Source organism: Teleopsis dalmanni, chromosome 1 (assembly GCF_002237135.1).
Source record: "Teleopsis dalmanni isolate 2A chromosome 1, ASM223713v2, whole genome shotgun sequence".
Classification (NCBI taxonomy): domain Eukaryota; kingdom Metazoa; phylum Arthropoda; class Insecta; order Diptera; family Diopsidae; genus Teleopsis; species Teleopsis dalmanni.
Genome location: NC_051846.1, coordinates 75,316,416 through 75,332,361, shown reverse-complemented (window position 1 = coordinate 75,332,361; position 15,946 = coordinate 75,316,416).

The window sequence follows — 15,946 nt, the reverse complement described above, 5'->3', positions numbered from 1 at the left end:
ATAAGGGGAAAGCCACCCATTCAAGCAATATTAGGTGGACCAGTTCGAATTAAATACATAACGTCTGGTATTTTATTTTCATTGTGGTTAATTTTCATATGTTTATGTATTTTAAAGGCTTATACTGTAATTTAATCAGAAGTTTGAATTGTTAATATAATCGAATTACAGATTACATTATTCATGTTTCTTAATCTCCAGTTATCAAGATTAGATCGCATTATTCATGTGTCCAAACTTTCAGTTATCTATTAACTGGAGCTTCGTCACTGTCATGGCTCTACATCCATTTACATGGTTATAGACCCATACGCACGGTGTATTTTCTACTAACAATACTAGATTACATTAATCATGTGTTCAAACCTCCACTACATACGTACAAATTCAGATTGATATGAATTTGATATTGTTTGATATATACCACTGAATATACAGGCCAGAATTTAACGGATAGCTTTAAAGAAGCGCGGACTACGGGGTTCATGAGACCTGCGGCTAATTTTGGTGTGGCCCGCGACATGTTTCTAATCTATCACAATAAGACAAAAAAAAAACAACATTATTTTTTTTGTTTTATAAGTAATTTATTACACATCACGTTAATTTACTTAATTAATAAAGACTAGTATATATTTTTTTATACAACTGGTTCAAAAAATTCGTAGCTAAAATACCGTAAGTCATTATATTAAAAATAAAACAGTTTTCGTATGAGAACAACAAACATTAATAATGTATTATTAATAAGATAAATTAATAAAGAATCAATAAAACTAAATTTAAAAATTGTCGCGCTATTTTCATTTTCCTGTGGCAATATTATTAACACTTGTATTTTTTTTTTGCGGCCCTCAAACCTATTCAGTATTTTGAGTTAGCCCGCGGTCCTATTTGGTCTGGACAGCTCTGCTCTGAAAAGAATCTTAAATAAAATTTAAAAGAATATTTTTATATCATAGTTAAATAATATGATTATTTATTATTGTGTTAAAAATTTTAATATAATACGATTTTAAATAATGCATAAAAGTATTATTGTACCAACTTTACAAATAATTGATAAATAAAAAGAAACCTATATTATATTAAAAATCACTATCTTGAAATGCTCTATGTCGTCTAGTCTTCAATTTTACACTCACTTATAGGAATTTTTTATGTCTCCAAAAAACACGAAATGAATCACCAAGCACAGGTATGTCAAGAAAACTCGAACCACTATTTAAAGAACTGTTTGTAGTCACCAAAGTCCTTGACCAAGATCGGTGTGTGGTTGAAGACCTTCTACAAGCACCTCGAACAAGGAGGCACTGTAGGAAGCATAAAGAATATTAAAACAATGGTATATATTATATTTAAAGTAATAACTTAAATAGTGTGAAAAAGTAATTAAGATCTTTGAATAAATATAACATATTGAAAATGTGTATGTATCTACATATTAATATTCTAACAGTTTAAAGTTTATTTTATATAAGAAAAAATACAAAACTAACAATAATGTATAGCACTTCAATTATACGTTCAAATTCTAAATTTCTCCCTTAGCTCCCGGGCTTACACCTGTTAGGGCTTATACATGTAAGTTAGTAATAGTAAATGTTTACATTAGCATGACTACTTAGGTACGCTTTTTTGTATAGAAAAAAGTTTTGCAACTCATCAAATTTATATGAGGCTTAAACCATAGCTCGGTTTTCCCATTTTTCCTTTATTATGCTGTCAACGTATAAACTGTAAGTCCTTTGTGGCCAGTGACAAATGCTGCCTCAACAATTTACATGCATCCTTGCCGCCTGCCAGTCTTCATTTTTATGCAGTTGACAATGCACTTCCAACTTTTCTAAAGTCACTTTAGTTTTTCACTTTTTCAGCTTTTTTGATTATTTTCTTATTTTTCATTCTTAACAAAGTAAGTTTTGTAGCTTCCGGCATGTGCAGATACATATACATTTATATTTTTCGGTACAAATCGCCTTAGTTTCATATCAGTTGTTGTTCTTGTCGTTGGGTTTGTAAAACATAAGTTCCGCCTTGTAGTTTTCAATTATGCAAAAGGTATGTACGTATGTATGTTTATTTCTAGTAAAATATTTACGTCAGTTGTGGAAAGTGTAAATCACTAAAAATAAACTTGCACTCAGTTTCCCCGATGCGGGATTGTGGAAGCTTTTAACTAAAAAATTATCATTTCTAAATTAGCTACTAAATGGTTTGGTGGTGATTAAATTGTCACATTTACTTTAATTTGAAAGATAATTTTGTATGATGTGTTATTGGAACACAGAGCTGTCACTTTAGAATAAATTCGGATACGAATATAATAACTTATCTTACACCCTTCATACAAATGTAAATTGATATTAAATTTTTTATGCTGTTGGCCATAGTAATATCGGATACCGAATAAACTATCGCGTAAGATATTGTTGTTACTAGGGTGTACGTATCCATTGTATTTAGTTCCTCTTAAGGTAGAAAATTGTTTGTCACAATATATATAGCTAAACTTATAGTGTAAAAAAGATAATAATATATATATAATAATATATATATAATAATATATATATAATAATATATATATAATAATATAATAAAGATCACCATTGTTAAGTTCTTAGGTTAGATTAGGTTATACCGGCGATTCCATGGGGATCCAATTAGGCCGATAGGCCCACTTAATAAAAAACCCAAATGCTAAAACCATCTAGAACCTTTCACAAAGCTTATGTTGGTATTTACAGAGAGGTCTTGAAGTTCGTCATGAACCTCAAAAAAGAAAGCCCCTTAAATGTTAAGGCTCCGTCGCGCATTTGCCGGACAGAAGCAAAGCAGGCGGGAGCTCACCACAACTGAGGCAGATATGGTTGAAAAGAAGATTTAGTCTCCTAGCATGATTACCTAGAATACAATAACCTGTTACTAAAGCTACTATAAGACTGATATCTCTGCAGGGCATCTCTATGAGAGAGTTCAATTTTTTTTATTGGTATGTGGATATATTGCATACACATGCCTACTTATCGTAGAATTTACCCATCTTTTGTTAAAAAGTTCACCATAGGAAGAACTCAATACCAATTTGCATGATGTTAACGATATGTCCATATTCATTAGGTGTTCCGAGTGGTTTCCTGAAGCACCCCGTCTGGCTAGCTCATCTGCTTTGCAATTGTCGAAAATATTCCTATGACCGGAAACCTAGATTAGAGAAAATTGAACTGCGTCGACATATCATTTAGAGATGTGTAGCAGTTGATTCAAATTCAGTTTACACTATCTTGAACTCTCATGAGCGTGAAATTTGTTTTTTTTTTTGTGTAAATGTATAAAAGTGCAGAGCATTTCATTGCGTGAAATTCATGAACTCACATCACACTCTCTTCTCTCTCTCATCTATCGGTAACTGGTTTTCAAGTTCATGTTCATGTTACGTTCATGATAGTGTATTTTGGCCCATTAGGTTCTACTATTTCAATATAAATATAGTTACACCAGATCACTGCATTAAAACTAAGCAAATGTTTTGCTTTACTTAGGGATGCAGTGTTCAACGTAATTTAGATATGGATAAATTCGGCAACACTGTTTTTATTAAGACCTTTGGACAATAGATTCTGTTTGTAGAATGTTTAACATTTAACAAAGCCAAAACTAAGTTTTGTATTTATTAATTGGTAAAAAATTATTTTAGGCAGAATGTCTAGTTATATCAAAAGTAATATATTGTCCAAATATTGTATAGCACATATATATTTTAAAATTTATTCAAAATTATGTCGATTTGTAAAATACAATGAATTTCATTTTGAAGTATTTATTTAATTGAGTAAGTTTAGAGCACTTTGAGAGGAAAAGTTTGTTCTAAAACAAACTCTTTGTTTTAAAGAAATTTATTTCATACATACATTTGAACGTATACGTAGGGAGTGTGAAAAGTTTTGCGGAAAATCTTGACTTTAAATTGCTTAAAAATACAAACGTCAAAATTGTAAGGTTTTTTTACTGGTGAAAATAATTGTAATAAATTTTTTCAGGTATTTTTTAGTTCTGGATGCACTAAAAGGGTTTTGAGGAATAGTTATGGCGGATTACTTTACGCCTGAAGCCATAATAGTTGACATTCGGAGGTTGAAATGTTATATACATGAACATTATTTGATTGTATATAAATTGCCAGTATAAAGAATTTGTGAAGTTCTTCGAAATCTTCAAGTTATAAAGCAACAACTCATACATTTAATTGAAAATGATAAATTTATTTTCTGTTTTTGACCCTTGTTCAAGAATTTTTAATTTTTCTATTAATTAAATTAAAACTTTTTTGATTTTATTAAATTCTCAACCGCAATAGAAGTGGTTAAAATATAACTCACAAAAACTGAAGCAATTTTTTGAAAAGTGTTATAAATTTCGCTGTCCACTCAATATTTAGTAAAGTTGAAGGCGACATTGTGCCTAATATATAAGTGAAAAAATGTGAGTAATTGACTTTAAGTCCAGTTAACTCAATTTTCCAGATGAATAACGTTCTGGAGAATCAAAAACTGCTAACACTGACGAAGTGTTATTGAATGATTCTCAATTGAAAATCAAAACTTAATACAAACCATAGGTGGTTTGTTTCTTTTCCATACACTTAAAACGAATTCGCTTAAATTTTTCTAATAATCAGTTAAAACTGTTTATACAAAACTAATTACACTTTTTGTACATTTTCATGAAACATGGATCCATTAATATAAGACAGAAAAAAATATTTAAATATTGTGTTAAAAAATAAAAAATCAATTGCAATCGTTTAAATTCATGAAGTGGTTGTCATTTTGAATGGGTTGTCAATTGTATAATTATTTACCACAAAAGTTGAAAGCTTAGCTGGGAGTACATTAAGTGTTGTCACACACAGTAAGAATGTTTAAATCATGCTAATTAGCCAGGCTAAAAAAGTTTGTGCAACGTTGCGAAGGGCTGTCCAGACCAGATATGTTCGGGGGCCAATACAAATTTCTGTGCAGAAACAGGTATACACGTCTATGGTTTGTTTGGAAATACGGCGATAATGTTCAATTTAATTTTATTAATTTATTCATTTGAATTTTTTTGTGATATGGTCTCCAATAAAATAATGTAATTTTTTTATCAAGGGAAAATTTACGTAATTGTGGTAGATTAGAAACATTTCGCGGGTGGCACATATATTATTCGCAAGCCGTGCTTTGGAAAAAAATGTGAATTTAAAATTAAACAAGAAAATCTAAAATTCTCGTTTCATAACTGCTTCATTCATTGTCTGGTGTGTAGTATTTCCCACTAAATAATAACAATAGTAATCATAATAATAATTATCTTAACTGCAAAACTTTTCCAAACCCCTCGTACTTGTAATATAATTCTTGGTCTATTGTATAATACAATAAATTAAGCCAGTTTAATTTTATGCTATAATAAATTTGGTAGTATTTGAAAAATCAATCAATTATATACGTGTTAAAACTTTCTTAAGAACTATAGTTACTTTATAACATAAAGTGGCAGTGAATTTAATTTATACTTTTGAATTTAAGTAAATATAACACAACTATGTAATGTCACTTCTGACTCTTTGTCACCTTTTGTGACCATGTGAAGCTCACTATAGAAGCTTAGTAATTTAGAAACTTCTCCTAACACTTGCACATAAATTCTAGATAATCTTTGTAAGGTACTTATTCTAACACCACAAAGTACCTATGCAGATATTTATATATTTGTGTTCATGTATTTATAGTGGTTTGAATAGCAAAACCTATTTTATTTTCGTAAACGTTTATCAAAAATATACTTAATATCCTTTCTTTACAATCCTTTGTTATTGGTGGTTATTTTTGTGCCATAGGTACTGCATCCTTTTCCCATAAACTAGCAAAGAGTGCCAGGTGTTATGCTATGAAGTTTTTAGGAAAGTGTATAAATAGTGCCATAGAGTTTGTTTTTCGTTTTTTTTTTGCTTTTTGAATTGTCTGTCAATATAATGACATCATAAAGAACACTTCCTTCAATTCTGATAACCAATTTCTTTCAGTAAACTGTAATTTTAAACAAACTTTTAAATTCTTAAATTTAAAAATTTTTTGAATTTATTTATCGACCTGTTTTTTTATAATGATTTTTATATATTTTTTAATGTGGCTATAGGTCTCTTTTTCCAATATTGACGATGGAATAAAGAGTATGACGTAGATATAGTTTTAGTAATAATAATTTATGCTAGATCATAATCCGGATGTTGACTCTCAAGGAGAGTCGAAATAAAGAATATAATAAAAAATATTAAACGTTGAATTATTTAACAAAAAGTGATCTATAGCCGATTTAAGAAATATATAAAAATCATTCTTAAATTTTCATTTATTGTATTTCGAAAAAAGGAATATATGTATATAACAATTCTTTTTTTTTTAATAATTTGTTATCCTTACTGTTTTTAAATTATTCATACTCACCATGCAATGACCAGCAATGGATTTTTTTAAACATTTAATTATTTAGTGTGGAATTACAATGCAGTGCAGATGTGAAAGTAAAGCAATTATACACGTCACAATTACTTCATTGTTCAAAGTAATTTTCTGGTTCACTTACCTTGTAATTGGTGAAAAATTGCATCCAGGCCAATTAAAGATGAGCATCAACAGTAAACATTAAACTGAATGAGTTCAATTGAGTGAATGCGTTTGTTTTTCACTCAATTCGATTTGCTGTCGCCACTGCTGTTTTAAAATATTGTATATTTATATTTATAAAAGCCTAGCAACCAACAAAAAATTAATTTTTTTTATGCAAAAGTTGTGTATATAGAATCTTTTTATTCTTTATTTGGACTTATCGTTTTTTCCTCTAATATTTTTTAAGTTTTTCCAGGAAGTTACATCAGATGATTGATTGCTGACATAATTTTTTTCTTAACAATATTTTCTTTTAATGTTTATTTTAGCTCATATATTGATCAAAATTTTATTATAAACAAACTCCTTTATATACATATGTAAATATATTGAGTGAATATGTAGAACAATGGCGCCTATGATTTATCTGAAAATATAATATTGAATGTCACGCATCGACTTATGTTACCCTAAACTTTATGCCAACGTTTATTAATCATTGTTGGCAAGTTGTTCTTCGTTAGTTTATTGACCGCAAACAGAAACTGCAAACTTTCTTAATAGTTTTTTTTCACAAGTTTTAGTTTTATCTTTTGATGAAAGAAAATCATGGAAAATTCTTATAAAGTTAGTCAACTTAGTAAATTTATTAATTCTGCTGTAAATTTTGTCCTTTATGAACATTTATTTTATTTAAAACTGTTTTGGTGTAAGATACCGGGTGTTCTATAAGTAATACCTTATATTAAGTTAGAAAAAGTAAACTACAAATAAAATTGAATATGTATATTTTCTGTTTCTGAATATTTAAAGTTAATTTTTTAAGAAAAACTTCACAATATGTAGATTTTTGTTTTTTAAGAAAAATTTTTTTTGAAAAAATATTTTAAAAATATTTTGTTACTCATACGCACAGGTGTCTGTAAACAACATGTTAAGTGAAGAGTGATTTGCCTTTTTAAACATTAAACAAAAAATATCAATTTAGAACAATTAACAAAGAGAGTTTGAAAATAAACTAAACAATAAGATTGTTTAATAATAATAATAAGACTAAAAATCATCACAGGAATCCTAACAGGGCACTATAAACTAAAATACCAACTTACAAGACTGCGTATTCTAACGGATGCAAACTGTAAATTCTGTGAAGAGGCGGCTACACATGTGGTATTAAAATGCCCTGCGCCAATGCACATACGGAATAGGTGCCTGGGAATATATATTCTTACGAAAGACACAATAAAACTTTGTAAAGTATGTTCTATACTACTTTTTATTGACGCAACAGGGCTTAGAGACCTACTGTAAAACCAGAAAGGAGCACAATAGATCCGACGGTTGCAGTGCCACATCACCTCACAATAATAATAAAAGATTAATTAGTTTTGACAATTTAAGATGATTATGTTACTTAAACGCAATTAAGGTATTTTAATTTATTTCTCTAAAGTAGAACTTCTAGAGAGAGATGAGCACTTGTAGACAGACTAAACTCATGATACCGAAACCGTTGGCCAGGAAAGCGACAAAAGTGCTTAGCTAATCCGCGGGACGCCTTAAGCTGACTGACCTTATGGATTACTGGTTATAGAAACTTCAACAATTATCTCAAAAAGATAATTCTTATTGAGGAAGACATTCCAGACTATTCTTAGAAGAGAAGGAGACGGCGGTATATATTGTGCCAATGTCAAGCACTGACAAGCAGGAGAATGACTGTCTTGGCACACCATTGGATTGGTGATGACTGGGCAGGCAACCTCAAGCCAAATGAGCTGCTTGCAATAACAAGAGATGTAGTTATGAGAATGGAAGTCACTCTAGCTTTAGCTCAATAACAATATCCGAGAATCGAAGGACAAAAAGGGACCCAAGTAGTTTTATGGATTACTTCGGCTAATCCTTCACTTTAGTAGGAGCACTAGCTGAATAGTGCGGTGTCCCAATTTCCCACTATATATATAAAGTAGAACTTTTTATTGTTTTGAGCAGGAATTTTCAGACCAGATAAGATCGCGGGAAAATACAAATCAAATGCGGTTGGAGAGACACACAAATAAATATATACGTTCATAATTAGTTGTTGTCATACGAAAAATATTTGATTTTATTATAATTTTAAATTCATTTTATTAAATTCATACATTTAAATTCATTTGGTTGTGTTGTTATAAAAAAAATATAATGTAATGGTAGTAAAATATAACAAAAAAAATTTGCTTAATTATGGTAGATTAGGAACATGTCGTGGGCCGCACAAATAATAGCCGCGGGCAGCATGAGGCCTGTGGGCTGCGCTTTGGACAGCGTTGGTTTTAAGTTTTAAATAAGATTTTTTTCAATTTGATGTAGATTATGACGAAGGAAATAAATTTATAGAAAATATTTTTCAATAACAGTAGTCAATTACAACAATAAAATTTTTTGTTTTCAATTAAGTCAAAAATTCAGGCTTACCATACAGCTGTTTCGATTATTGCAAATAACTCATCATCAGTTGACTTTTTGGAAATATTTCTTGTGTTAAATATTCGTAAATAATTTTTTGAGACTTAAAGCACCAGAGATTACTGCAAAATTTGAAGATCAGAGTCAGTGGTACTTTTTTTTTTTTTGATAGGATTGGTTGGTTGGTTGGTTGGTTACAGTGGTAGGCTATTGGATAACTTCTATGTACCTCAATTGACGATTTATCGCCGTTTTGTTATCAAATTGCTCGCAAAAACCCCTAGTATAAAAGAGTAGAGACTACATCCATCCCGTCGAATTTTTTTGATGGGCCAATTCAATTGAAAACTTGTTTATCGTAAGAAATGTAAATAACGAATCAACTTAAATACAATTTAAATTTAATCCTCTATAATAAATTATTGTATGAAATAAATTTTGTTAAAGTATATACTTTTTAATAAATTTTAATAAATGTTGGTGAAAAATGTCCACAAATTAATTGGCAGTTTCTTTCTTATATACAAAATCCATTATGCTTTTATGAATTAATTAGTGTTAAGAGCACCACAAACCGAAACAAGTAAAAAATTAATGTATGAAAAATCAAACGGTTTAACATATGATTCCTTTGCAGTTCACAAAGGACACGAAATTGTTTATTCTTGTAGAATTTTTTGTTACGGTTTTCGTTTGTTTTTGTAACCAAAGTGCAACCAAGTGGCACCACTTTCACAAACGGTTACACTTGTGTGCACAACAACCGCAAACAAGCGGTGTTTTTGTGTCGTTCCATATTTTTAGTCCACCAGAATGTCATACAAGGCCACCTAACACCGAAACATGCAGCAAACTCAAAACATAACAATGGAACAGGAACTATCAAAAAGGCGAAATTTGCACAAATAAAAGCGCAAAACACTGGAAACATACAAAGTTGAATATGAGCATCGAAGACGTGGAAAGCCTGTTCTTTGTCAACGTTCAAAAGTTCTATATTAAATGTGTTTGTTAGTAACTTTAAAATTTTAAAATATTAAAATGAATTTTTAAATTTTTTTTGAAATTTATGTACATATACATATACTATATACATTATTCACATAATTTAAATTAATGCTCATAATTAAATATGATATATGCATGTGGTGTGTCATTAAATTTTTTTTTTGCCATTAATGCTGTAGTATTATCATTTTATGTTCAGTTTTAATAGAAATTTATTAATATTCCTCTTTTGAGCTGCCTTGTTTAAAAGAAAGGCCGTGCTTTTACTTTCCAAAGGTCGGTAAGAACAAAGGTTAGCAACTCGCCTTTACCGGCATAATTTTGAGGACATCACAATGGGCATGTCTTCGCCTCCGAATGGAAATGCTAGCAACTGTTAGCACGTGCCTTTTCAATCTAACCTAACCTACTTTCGAAAAACAAAAGAAAGAACATTTTTTTATATAAATCAATTATACAATTTCACTGTTGAAAAATTTAAACTATATTAAACATAATCTAAATGAAAAGAAAGTAAAGAAAAAGCGATTTCTTTGCAAAAGAGATACGTATATAGCATTGCTGGGTGAAGAATTAATGGCTTTGCTGGTACGTTTGGACAAAAGTTTTGTACGTGTTTGTGTTTATATTTCCATTTATATTTACTGGAACATGTATTTTACTATGCACTTCAGAACAGTTTGCTATTTTCACAAACTGTTTTATCACCACGTCTCACAAGTAAACGTTAATATTGGGTCGACATTTGTTCTGTAATGATGAATATTTATTTATCCATTCAGATTATGATTTTAAGTAATCTAAAACTTTAGTTAAATCTTTTAGATTTAGTAATCTAAAAGTCATAAAGTAATCTATTTTGTTGCATTTGATTTGTTTCCTTGCTAACTTTATTGTCTCAGTTTATAGGTTAGGTTAGGTTATACCGACGAACCCTAGTTGTTCCACTTAGGTTTATTGGCCCATTGTGTTACCGTATATACAGGAAAAAAGCAGGGTTTAAAACCACCTAGAACCATTGGCGAAACCTGAAATGCTATTTAGTGTCAGGTCCTGTAATTGGTCAAGATCTTTAAGAAATGGGGCTCCTAAAGTATTGAATTGTCGCCGTGGATGAGCTGGGCAAAAACATAGTAGACAGGCTGTGACAGGTTTGATAACAAGGGAGATCACATCTTCTAGTTACAGTAACTTGTAAGTAAACTTATAAAAATACCGATATCTCTATGGGGTATCTCAATGAGAATTTTGGATTTCTTTTTATCGGAACATGGCCAGATTGCATACAGATGCCTGCATAACGTTTAGTTTTCTCTTTTTTTATTAAAAATTTTAGTATAGAAGGAACTCAGTAAAGGATAGCAGGATAACGATGTCTGCTACGTATAGTTTAAATAAGTTTTTAAATGCTGGTAACATAATATTCTTATTTTTTATTTAAAAAATTTAAAAATAATTCTTCCAGAAATTTTTTATTTTATTTTAACAATTAATGTTACCACAAATTGCTTACAGCTGTGCATCCGTCAACTTATCTTATTAGTTAACTTAGTTGTTTAAATGGATCTTAGACTTTATTATACCGTACGTACAGTAAAATTATCTTAATTTGAAGTAAAATGAATACTAATGAATATGAGATATGTAAGCAACGAACTTTACAATGCTTATGGAAAGGAAACATTCTAACCACATCTTTCTACAAATGTGGGACACATATAAGTATTGTTGCCAACGAAACTTGAAATGTTTGGTAAAAACCATTCTCTCCTTTTTTTTACTATTTTGTGTTTAAAAACATTCTGGTACAGGAAATAATTAGAAAGTTTCTTAAATGAATAACTTTTAATAAATTAGTGCACTTAAATACTTGTACATTCAACCGAAGAACTATTCATTACGATTTAATTCTTCAATTTAGATAAAAAATATTCAATTGCGAAAATATGGTACCAATTTTATCTTTAGTAAAAAAATATCAAATCATCTTCAAATATTTATGATTGCAAATAAATTGTATTGAATAATTTTTAAAATTCAATTATGAATTATTAATTAATGTTTCAGATTTGATTATAAATAATTTTATTTATAACAATAAAATTTTATTGTTTTTATTCATTAATTGAGTTTTTGCCTGACTGTACAGCTGTTTCGAGTATTGCTGAATACCCATCATCAATGGTTTTGGAATTATTTCTTATATTTAATAATACGTAAATAATTTTTTGAGACTGCAAGTACGTTGAACTCGTGTCCTCCTAATTTGAAGCTAAGAGTCAGTGTTCATTAGCCAACTGACAAAACCCTACTTGACTTGTGTGTTCGAACTTGACGTTTTATTAATTTGCTTAGAAACTTCATTAACATGATTTATTGTGCATGATTTTATTACCTTTATTACCTCTAGTATTCGCAACACATCCCTATTGAAAACAATTATTTATATTAAGAATTTAGTTTCTTTCGTCACTACTAATGTTAAAATTGAATTGCTTACTTAGTTGGCCATTACAGACGTAAGTTGTCCTTGGCCGCGTCATGTAGCCTCCGCCAATCATCCCGATTAATTGCATGCTATCACCAGTTGGTAGTACTGAGCGCCACAAAATCGTTGGCAATTTGGTTCTTTCATCGAAGATGCAAACGTCCTATGCCGCGTTATCCACCTGCGGGCACCAAATCAAACACTTTTCTAGCCGGAGTCCTTTCTTTTAATCGCACAACATGGCTAAGCCAGCGATGCCGCTGAATTTTTATGCACTTAATTATAACAATGCCGCGGTATAGCTCATACAGCTAATCGTTCCATCTAATTCGATACACGTCGTCAAGGCATAAGGGACTATACATTTTCTGAAGAATTTTTCTCTCGAATGCGTTTAACGCCTTCTCATCACTGTTGGTAATTGTTCAAGCTTCTGCACCATACAGCAGGACAGACATGATAAGAGATTTGTAGAGCGCGATTTTTGTTTGTCGAGAGAGGGCTTTATTGAATAGCTGTGTATATTATACAAAATTAAAAATATCTGTATATTAAGAATTTCTTTAAAATCTAAAATTTTGATAAGAGATTATTACTCTAACAAAGTTTTTAGTAGTGCATCAAAGTAGTGTTCCAACTTATATGAGTTCAAAAATTTGGATCGAACGCTTAGAATTTCTCGTTACTATATTTTCGATCTACTATATTTGAAGATTCCAATAGCTCAAATAATATTTGAAGCAGTAGTTTTTAGTGATTTTACAGATTTAACGTAATAGTTTTATGAATTCCATAAATAGTTTATATTAAATATTAAGAAATGTTTTCAGAGTTTTTGGTTTCATTATTTTTGAACTGCACATCCTCTAAACAACGTAATCATTTCTGTCAGCATCTTGCGGTTCAGTGTGTGAACACTGGATGGATTTTGCAGTGGAGCCATTATAAAGCCATTAGCATTAAGGATTTTTCATTTTCCTGAGTGATACGCCTCATCAAGTCTCTTACTTACCAAAATATGAAAATAAACAGTATTGAAGAGAGAATAAAGCAACTTGGGAAATGTTGACAGGAAAGAGCTGTTTACTGACCGGACGTAGTTATTTTTACACTTTTTGGGGTGTTTCAACGCTAATCGATTGAGTGCAAAATAATGTTATTTTCATTATTATTTTGGTTAAAGTTAAAGCTTTTTCTGTATTAGCTTTGAATTAAACAGAAAAAAATTTTATATACAATTTATTGAAATTTCATCAATAACAAAGTGAAGGCAAATTTACAAAAGCGAATGATTGTTTCAAATAAAATTAATTAAAATTTTTTTACTTAAATTAGTATATGTGTATTTTTGATATTATAAATGGATAATATTAAATATAATTACAAAATAAAAGTTTATTCACTTGTAAAAATTGAAATACCTATTAAGGTTTGAATGAAAAGCTAAAATAATTGTTAAAATGCAATTATTTAAACCAAATAAAGGAAGTTAAATTTGTGGATACAGTTTTTTATTGAGTTTAGTTTACAAATCAAAGATTTTCAAAAATTTTAGTTTTGTAATTTAAAATGAATTTCTAATTTAAAATTAATTTGTAATTTAACTGCAACATAGTTTAAATGGAATAAAACAATTGCATCTAAAATTTAATCTGAATCAATAAATGTGAAAATAATTACAATAGTAATAATACAAAGGAAGTTATATTGGTATGTAAACAATAAACTGTTATGAATTGTTAAACATTCAATAATATTTCTTTATTTCCGTTAAATGTTATTTAATTAAAATTAGATACAAAAAAATGTTTAATAAACCATTTCATCTTCCAACAATTTACTAGAGATGAATTTAAAAGCGCTGTAAACAGTTCGCTTTCACTTTTTGTCCGACTTCAAGATTGTAGCTGTCATCACTTCCAAAAATATAGCATTTCGTAAAAATATCTCGATATCTGTCAGAGCATAAACAGCAAAACTCTTATCAAAAGCAAGTTGCAGCAAGTCAACATCCGTAAAATTTCGGTCTATATTTCAAACATCGAAAGTTGTTGGTTTGAACCCTTAAATATGGAACATATATTTCAAATCAATTTCATCATTATTTTTAAAGCAAACCTGTCATTTTATATTAATAAATTTAGTTAAAGAGATACTCTGTGGTACTAAAGAACAATTAAAGCAGGTTTATTAGACCAATAGTCTTTTAATGAACTATAGTGATATCAATAAAATTAGAGTTCCAAGAATTCTTTTAAAAGTCCTTTCTTTTATATGAAAAATACTATTTTTTATTGGGAAATCTTGTTTACTTAATATTCATGTTTACAAATTCAGTGTTAAAAAGAATTTGTCTTTCATATTTTGAAATAATACTGCCTTACTTTCGTATCTTAAACAATTACTTTATGTTAAATCTATCTATCTAAATCGTATCTATTTAGAATCAGCAAACTTCTTTAGAATTACCAAACTTCTTTAAAGATATATTAATTAATATTTTTAGTTGTACGTTTGATGCTTTTTCCGATGGAAATTGATTAATCGCTCTCAACTACACTAACTTCGTCTTGTGCATCAATAAAATCTAACATATGTCACTACATTAAATGATTAGTGGTATTCTACAAAGAACTACAAACTATAAATAGAACACTAAACATATTATTATATAGAATGATCTCTTTGGTCATATTTTCTTCATACGTGCAGCATTTGGTGAAGCAACAATAAAAGTAACAACTCTATCTACTACTACTACGACTGGAACTCTTTTTGGAATCTAGATCTCTTGATCTAGTTGAATTGATGTTTTATTCTGAGAAAAAATATTTTTATATTACAATTTGGATTTAACCGATTGTTTGATTTGTAATAATTTGCCAAAAATTTAAAAATGTGTGGTTTATCCATTGGAAATGCAACACCTATGTGAAATAGGTGCGTTCAAAATATATTAGCTTATAATGTTTTTTTTTATTGCAAAACTCAATAATTCCCAAAAGAAATTTTTAACTCAATTATATCAATAGCTGCGCAAAATGAACTTGATGGATGGATTAGGTACACTACTCGTAGAAAACAGTAAGTACACTACGCGTAGACGAACACTACGTGTACTAACCACTAAACCAAAGCTTACTTTATAAGAAAAACAACCATAAGACTATAATTAAGCTGGCATAAGACTTTACTGCAATGTTTTTGTTTTGAAATTTGTATTGTTTTTTTATTGCTTTTTTTAATGCTGACATGAAATAAATTATAACAATACTAGAAAAGCTTTAATTTTTTTTATTATTAATAACACTTTCAAGATTTTTATTTGAAGAACTTTAACTCAAAAATA